The sequence below is a fragment of the Dromiciops gliroides genome, chromosome 2 (genome assembly GCF_019393635.1).
Source record: "Dromiciops gliroides isolate mDroGli1 chromosome 2, mDroGli1.pri, whole genome shotgun sequence".
Lineage (NCBI taxonomy): Eukaryota > Metazoa > Chordata > Mammalia > Microbiotheria > Microbiotheriidae > Dromiciops > Dromiciops gliroides.
Window position 1 is genome coordinate 400,915,368 of NC_057862.1, and position 8,132 is coordinate 400,923,499.

At 43.2% G+C, this 8,132-nt stretch overlaps 1 pseudogene; it reads left to right on the forward strand.

Moving 5' to 3' along the window:
* The first annotated feature begins 3,054 nt into the window (after positions 1-3,054).
* On the forward strand, positions 3,055-6,841 carry LOC122738978 (annotated as a pseudogene).
* The last annotated feature ends 1,291 nt before the right edge of the window (positions 6,842-8,132 follow it).

Below are 8,132 nucleotides of genomic sequence, written 5' to 3' on the forward strand. Positions count from 1 at the left end.
TTGTGCTGGGCGGCATTATCAGCTGGAAAGACCCCTCTGATTTGACAGGCCCCACTGTATGATGATTAATTACTTCTCGGCTTCATTGGACTTTTCTAATTTCCTTTTGCCACTGGCGGTAGGCATCGTGCGATAAAGTACTGCCCTTATTACTTTGTGCAAAGGAAAATGTCTATTACCGCTTCGTCCTACAAGCGCACAGAATAAAGAGACAGCTAACCAGGAAACTTGCAAGATCCCTCTGTCTCTATTCCACCCTCCCTGGCTTTCTTCCCTGACTGCTCCCAGACAGGGGTTGCTGAGCACTGTTTCCTGTCAAAATAAGAAGATAAAATCATAAGCTCGATCAGAGTACTTGACATTTGGAAATTTGTATAATGATTTCATGGGTCTTAATCCTCCAGCTCCACGCAAATCCTCTTCCAAATGCAAACGCAGCTAAAATTTTATACTGAAGGAAGGAAAAAAAAAAAGGAAGAGCAGTCTTAATTTTTCTGCTAATTTCATCACACGTTAAAGATAAAATAGTAGAAAAGCCACAGTTTTGTGAGTGAATTTGGGAAATTACATTTTTTTAAAAGCCTATAATACCCAAACTATTTCTCACCAGTGGCACCCACTGCCACTGAATGGCTCGGGCAGTCACAGCCTGATGCATTTTTCCAGGCCCAAATGATCAGAAAGGATGGTCACCAATTCTGCCTTAATGGACAATTAAGACTTTACAGAAGATCTGTTTGTTTTCTTGGAGAGCAGAGATAGGAAGGCATAAAGGAGACCACTTTTGCAGCCCCTTCTGCTAGTTAATCCTCAAGGCTGAGCTGATATTGAACACTCAGGTATTCCTGGAGACTTATTTGCTCAGGCTTATTCAGAAAAAGCCCCTTTGATCAGGTCATTTCTGCATTTTGATATGTCGCCTAGCTGCCAGTCCTGCTGGTGATTTCAGTGGGGAAATTATAGAAAAACCAGAGCCCAAATGGCAGGGAGAGAGACAGAGAGACAGAAAGAGAGAGAGGGAGAGAGGGAGAGACAGACAGACAGACAGACAGACAGACAGACAGACAGACACAGAGAGAAACAGAGACATAGACAGAAACAGAGACAGAGAGACAGAGACAGACAGAGAGACAGAAAGAGAGAGAGAGACAGAGAGAGAGGAGAGAGACAGAGAGAGAGGAGAGAGACGGAGAAAGAAGCAGAGACAGAAAGAGACAGAGACAAACAGAGAGAGACACAGAGACAGAAACAGAGACAGAGAGACAGAAAGAGACAGGAAGAGAGAGAGAGAGAGAGAGAGAGAGAGAGAGAGAGAGAGAGAAAGAAGCAGAGACAGAGAGACAGAAAGAGTCAGAGACAGAAACACAGAAAGACAGAGACAAAGACGCTAGGAAGCAGGAAGGCAACAGAGATGAGCTGGGATCTGGGAGTCCAAAGGACTAAGTTCTTATCTCAACTCTGTCCTCTATGTAACCTTAGGGGAAAAAAATCATTCAACTTCTCTGCACCTCAGTTTCCCCATTTGTGCAAGGCAGTCTGGTTCCAGGGTCTCAACATGGCATGAAGTGGTCCTGGGTTCTAGAAGGCCAGGAGAGTGGGAGGACATCTGTCAGTGATGCCCTGGATGTACCAATCCAAAGCAGTTCCTTGAGGGAGAATCGGCAATTTTCATGAACATCACCATCGACATCATGTTGTATTTCTATAGTACTTCTGAGATTTACAAGGCATTTTACATATACTATCTCCTTTGACTCTCCCAACACTCCTGTGAGATAGATGATTTTATTTTGCTGTTGAGGAAACTGAGGTGTAGGGAGTTATGTGACCTGCCTAGGGTCATGTAGCTGGGTAAGTATCTGTGGAAAGATTCTAACTCAGGTCTTCCTGGGTCCCAAAAAAAACACTATTCACTGTGCTTCCTAGCAGTTCTTAAAGTGATGAAGTGTTTTGGCCAAAGGTACTTATGAATTCTGGTCGTTAATAACGAAGCAAAGAAGCTGTGACCATCTATGGTGGAGGTGAACACCTAACCTTTGGGGATGAGCCTTGGCCTGGGTTCCTGTTCACCTCAATGATAGACCACTAATTCACCTCAATGATAGAACTGGGAGGGACCTTAGAGGTGATCTCATAAAACCCTTTCATTTTTACAGATAAGGAAATGGAACTCCAGATGTGGTAAAGGACTTGTCCCAGGTCCTATGACTCCAAAGCCAATGCTCTTTCCATTGTCCCGTCCAACTCTTAGAATCTCTAATTTCTTTCAAAGCTCAGCTCAAAAGCTGGCCCCAAATTGAGGCCTTTCCTTGCTTGACCTGCCTACTTGCTAGTTCTCCCCTCCCCCAAAAAATTACCTAATATTTTTTCTATTTATGTTTATGTGTTTGTATGCCATTTACCCTGAATGAATGCAAACCCCATGACACCAGGAAACTTTTTCATTTCATCTTTCTATCTCCAGGACTTAGCACAGTGCTAGGCACATAGTAGGCACTTAATAAGTATGTATATATGTATTGATTGATTGGTGCAGGGCTTTGAAACTGATACAAAAATGTATTATAAATTGTCCTTTCAAGAAAGATATACAAAAAGAAAAGTAATGTCCCTCTAGCTCAGTCCTATATAGTCTTTTCAGTGAAGGGATGTAAGCAAAGGGATAGTTTGTGAGAGAGACATCCATGAAGTACTTTTTTTTGGTAGTCAGCTTTAAAAGGTTGGGGCTGGGTCCCAAACCTTACCATTCCTTTATAAGTCTGCCCTCCAGACACAGCCTTCTATCAAAGTCAAGGAATGTCAACATATGAAGGACTTAATTCAGTTCAAACACTTATTAAGTGCCTACTGTGTACAAAGACACGAAACTTCAAGGAGCTCAAATTCTACCCCAAGTGAATAAATACGAGGTTGTTTGAGAAGACAGAGATATACAACTGGGGGGTTGGGGAAGACCTTACAGAAGAGCTGAGCTGAGCTGAGCTGAGTCTTGAATGAACTTCAGAGGGCTCTCAGTCTTCCCTGTCCTGCAGGCAGCTCCTCTGCTTTGCCCCTCACGCTCCGAGAATGTACACCTGCTCCAAGTTCATCCCTGCTCCTGCCCTTTTGAGGAACAGCTCTCAGCCACTCAGTTAACAGTTATCAGCAGTGGTGCTAAAGGGCCAGAGGTTTGAAAAGATGAGAATCTTGGTAACTTGGCAACATCAGGTCCCCAACCTTACTTGTCTGCAGATGTGGCTTCCAAACTAGTTCCATTGACACAGTAGCCAAGTTCATCAGGGCTGGGACTGCCACGATGGGGGTGACCAGCTCCACAGCCAGGATTGGCAGGCATTATATTTGGAAGCCTCATCAGTGGTTATGCCAAGAACCCCTCCCTAAGGATGTAACTCTTCTCCTGTGCCACCCTTGACTCTGCCTTTTCTGAGGCTATGGGGCTCTTTTGTTTGATGGTGGCCTTGCTCATCCTCTTCACCATTCAAAGGAGCCATTTCTACAAAATTCCTTCTGTGTCTCATCCAGATTGTATGTACCTCTTCCTCTTCTTCCTCCCCCTCCTCTCCTCCTCCTCCTCCTTTTCCTCCATCTCCCCAGACAGCCCTGGGGAAAGCCACCAGCTCAGGGTTTGACGGAGGGAAGACAAATAAATTTTATATTAATAAGCTAGGGAGCAGGGCTGGGGAGGGGGGAAAACATCATGGGATCGTAGATGTAGAGCTGGACAAAATCGCAGAGGTCATCTAGCCCAATACCTCCATTTTGCAGAGGAGGAAATTGAAGCCCAGAAAGGCTTGTCCAAATTCACCCAAGTTCTGGATTATAGAGCTGGAATTTCAATCCAAACCCCCTGTCTCTAAATCTAGCAACCTTTCCATTGCACTACCATGAAGAGGGTTCTAAAAGATGTAGCTGAAAAGACAGCACATCGCAGGCATGAAGATCAGCCAATGAGAAGACATGGAATGTTGAGTTTTGGGAACAGCCAGTGGTCTAGTCTGGTTGGGATGTGTAGTACATGAGCCATAGTCATATAAGATAGGCTAGAGACAGACTTTAAATACCACTGAGGAATTTGCATTTTATCCTAGAGACAACAGGAGGCTACTGAAGGCTTTTGGACAAGGAAGTAGCATAGCCAGACCTGTGCCTTAGGAATTGATTGTAGCAGCAGTGGGGAGGATGGATGGGAAAGGAGAGTGACTGAAAACCAAGAGATCAATCAACAGTTACTGGTGAGAAGTGACAAAGGCCTGAACTAGTGTAGCTGTCAAGGGAATGGAGAGAATGGGATGGATCCTCAACAACAGGAGAGGTAGAATAAACAAAATTTGGCCACTGGAAATGGGTGATTTAGATATGTTCACATCATAGGGAAGAGGAGAAGGAAAAGGGAAGAACTGTCCACCATAGAAATAGAGAAGTTTGAATAGGGAGGTGTATTCAGTTCAATATTGTACACATTGATTTTGATATACTGTTGAAGCATCCAAATGAATGACAAACAGGTCAATATTCAGTGAGCACCGGTGGCTAACGCTCCAGATCTTGCCCTGTTGAAAAGCTCACACTAGCTATCCCCTTTGAGAGTTATCAGATAATGTGGTCGCCATTCCTCTTGAAAGAGTCAGGAGTCGATGCTCAGGACACACTACTTCCTCCCACAAGCATGCCTGGAAAAGAGGTCAACACTCTGCATACAATTGTTGAAAGATTGCCAACCCCTGTTCTAAGCCCTTGATGAACCAGTTCATATTTTTAGCTTCTAAATATTACAGATATGAGCAAGATGTTCCATGGGGCATTCACCATTTTTGGCAGGCCAGGAGACTATGATAATGGCTTAAGGTGAAGAGTCAAGGAATGACATGAACAACAATGGCGAATTTGAGTTGGCACCAGCTGATTGGTTCCTCTTGCAGGGGAGGAAATATGTCCATGGATATCATGACAGTGATGCCCATCTTAAGAGGAAAAGTTCCTTTTGTCCCTAGAAGTAATCTCTGATACTAATATTTTCCCCCATGACATAAGTCTGTGACATCTCATTGACACCTTTCATGTGAGGAGTGAAGTGAGTGTACTAGCCAACTGTTGAAGCCATTCTCAGCACAAGGAAGGGGGGATACATTAGATGAGAAGACTTGGGGACATAGATGGGGCTCCTTATGGAAATTTTCAGGTATTTGAAGGACTTTTTATGGAAGTGGGATAAATGTTCTGCTGGGCAGCAGAGGGCAGAAAAGGGGCTAATGAACAAAGGTATAACTAAAACTGTGCCTGGTGAAACTAATGCGGGAAAGGGGAAAGGTGAGGCAGGAGGTTGGTCTACACGTAAGGGAGAGAGAGATATCATATTGGCAGCATAGAATTCAGTCTCACTATGGATACTGTCCTACTGGAGGGGAAGGGAGTGGTATTAACCTATACCCAGAGAATCCTGGCCCTCTATCCTATAAGACTTGGGAGAGAAAATCCTGTGAGGACTCCTTGTTGATGGGAACCTAGGGGGTGATGGATAGGTGAGGAGTGTAGACTTTATACCCCATGCCTCTGGAAGACCATTAGGTAAGGTTCAAAGGCAGCAGTCACCGTGGGGAAGGGTGTACTTCAGGAAGTGGGGTCTGATGACCATAAGGGAATCTGAAAGGTTGTCTAGGGACACAGGGGCATCATTCTGACTGCAAGATCTCATTGCTAAATTCAATTCATTCTTTGGGCAAATAAATCTCTAATATCAGTGTGTTTTCTTGTAATTTGTCCTTTCTCCTAAAACTGGAACACAAAGAATATCTGGTTATTTTCAAGTTTGATCTGTCCTTTAAGAAGTAACCAACAGGGGCAGCTAGGTGGCACAGTGGATAGAGCACCGGCCCTGGAGTCAGGAGTACCTGAGTTCAAATCCGGCCTCAGACACTTAACACTTACTAGCTGTGTGGCCCTGGGGCAAGTCACTTAACCCCAATTGCCTCACTGAAAAAAAAAAAAAAAAAGAAGTAACCAACACAACTCACAGCACTTGCCCTTCCCTTTTTTCCTTTTCTTAACATCTGTTCTTTCTTTCTTCCCCTCCCCAAACTCTACCGTTCTTTGGTCTTCTTTCCCACCTCCCTACCCAAACAAACCACTTCCCTCCACCTTTGTTTTGTAATGATTTTGTGACATTACTTGGCTTGGCAAAGAGCACTTTGAAATCTAACCTACATCCTTCTTACACTGCCCACCCCCACACCCCCATCCAGGATAGCACAGAGGGAGAGACTTAATGCCTTTCTATGTTCTAGTGATCGATATGGATATGATCTGACCCACGGTGCAATTAAACTTGTAGTATAAAGAGACAATGAGGAAAAAATGAAGATTCTATTCAATTTAGAGATATTGTGATTTCAACACCCCCTTAGGGACAACACTGCTGAAATTTGTGAGGTGGGTGCTTTTTTGACTTTTAGCTGAGGAGTGGGTTGGAATTATTCTTTTTCCCCCTCCTTATCCTTACTTCATTTGTGTTTGCCTCTGTGAACATTAGTGCCATACCACAAACAGGCAATCGAGGCTTATTGCCTGCTCTCTTGGGTGGGGCTGTGCCCTCAGAATTCTCCCATGGGTCCAGCAGCTTCCTAAAGGGCTCTTCCAAAGCACTGTAAGCTTGGAAAGAGAAGACAAAAATCCTTCCCGTGTGCTCTCAAGAGTGGTGCCGGCTCTGGATGGGCATCTTCTCCCTCTTTGTCAGAAGGACAAAGAGAATCCTGTCCCTGTTCTTTGGATTTTGAAATCTGAAAACATTGTTACCATCTACCAAGGAACGATTGTTCCCGGACCACTGTTTATTATTTTCCTATAGGTAATCCTGGCAATATTGCCGATTTCTCATGTTCAACACCACTAACTACAACAAAAAAGCAATGAACTGTGTTATTGACATTGTTTTAATTACAATACATAAAAGATACAAGGCAGCAAAGGCGAGGAAATTATCCTCCTCCTATGAAGTTTACATGGTTACAAAAAAAACCACTAGAAGAGGGACAGGCATTAACAATGTGGGGAGGGGGTTGCTGCTTGTTGTTTCTTTGTGCTAATGATAAAAATTCCAAGAGTATTAAAGGCTACAATGAAAACCACCACCACCACCCCCAGTCAATTATGCTAACACAGCCTGCATGACAATTAAACACTTTTCAGAAATTTTAGTGTAACTTGCAACAAAATCTGTGTGCAATGGAATAGTTGGCTGCTTTGTTCTCTTTTCCAATAAGAGGTGGAGGCTGTTGAATGTTGTTATTAGGGCTAGATAAGCTAGGCTTCAACACAGCACAATTTTGTATGTCTGAACTAGCAAACGCCTTTGAAGTCCCACGGATCCTTCTGCTTGTTAATTCTTCCATTTGTTTGATTTTTGGTACAAAGAAAATGAAAGAATATGATGAGATTATGGCATTTTAAGTCAATATTTATTAAAAAATCAATCTAGATGAAAATCTGCCCATCCCTCTAATTAGATGAGGCAACTTGAGGTTGATTTTTAATTGCAAAAGTAATTACACGGAGCAGATAGCCAGTGACATTTGATTATCTAGGTGATTGATTAAAAAGCCTAGCTCACCGAGCAGATTGTCAGCCAGGGAATCGAGACAAAAGAGCAAATTAAAAAAGTTGTCCAGTTAGTAATCACAAAATTCAAGGATGAAATTACAGAGCCAAACACCTCCATCGCTCCTCAGCCTCATCACTCACCGCTCGCATGCACACACACCACATGCATTAACTCCAAAGGGGCGATCAAGAAGTGGATTAGTTGGAAATTAATTGAGGGAAAAATAAAAGGGAGAAGCGAAATCACTTCAGAGAACAGGGTGCTTAAGTTGAAACAAATTTCTCCTGTTTTATGATAAAACTTACAGGGGCCGGGATGGAGGAGGGGGAGGGTAGTTCATAAGGGAAAATCAAGGCCTCCCCATGTGTTATCATGTTTTAAGGGGAGGGAACACTCTCACTTTTTAAATGTTTAAAATAATTTTATCAAATAGATCTTTTTTGTTACTCATAGGATCATAGATTTAGAGCTTCAAGGGACCTCAAAGGCTTGCTATTCCGATCTTCTCATGTTACATATGAAAAACTATGGCTCAGGG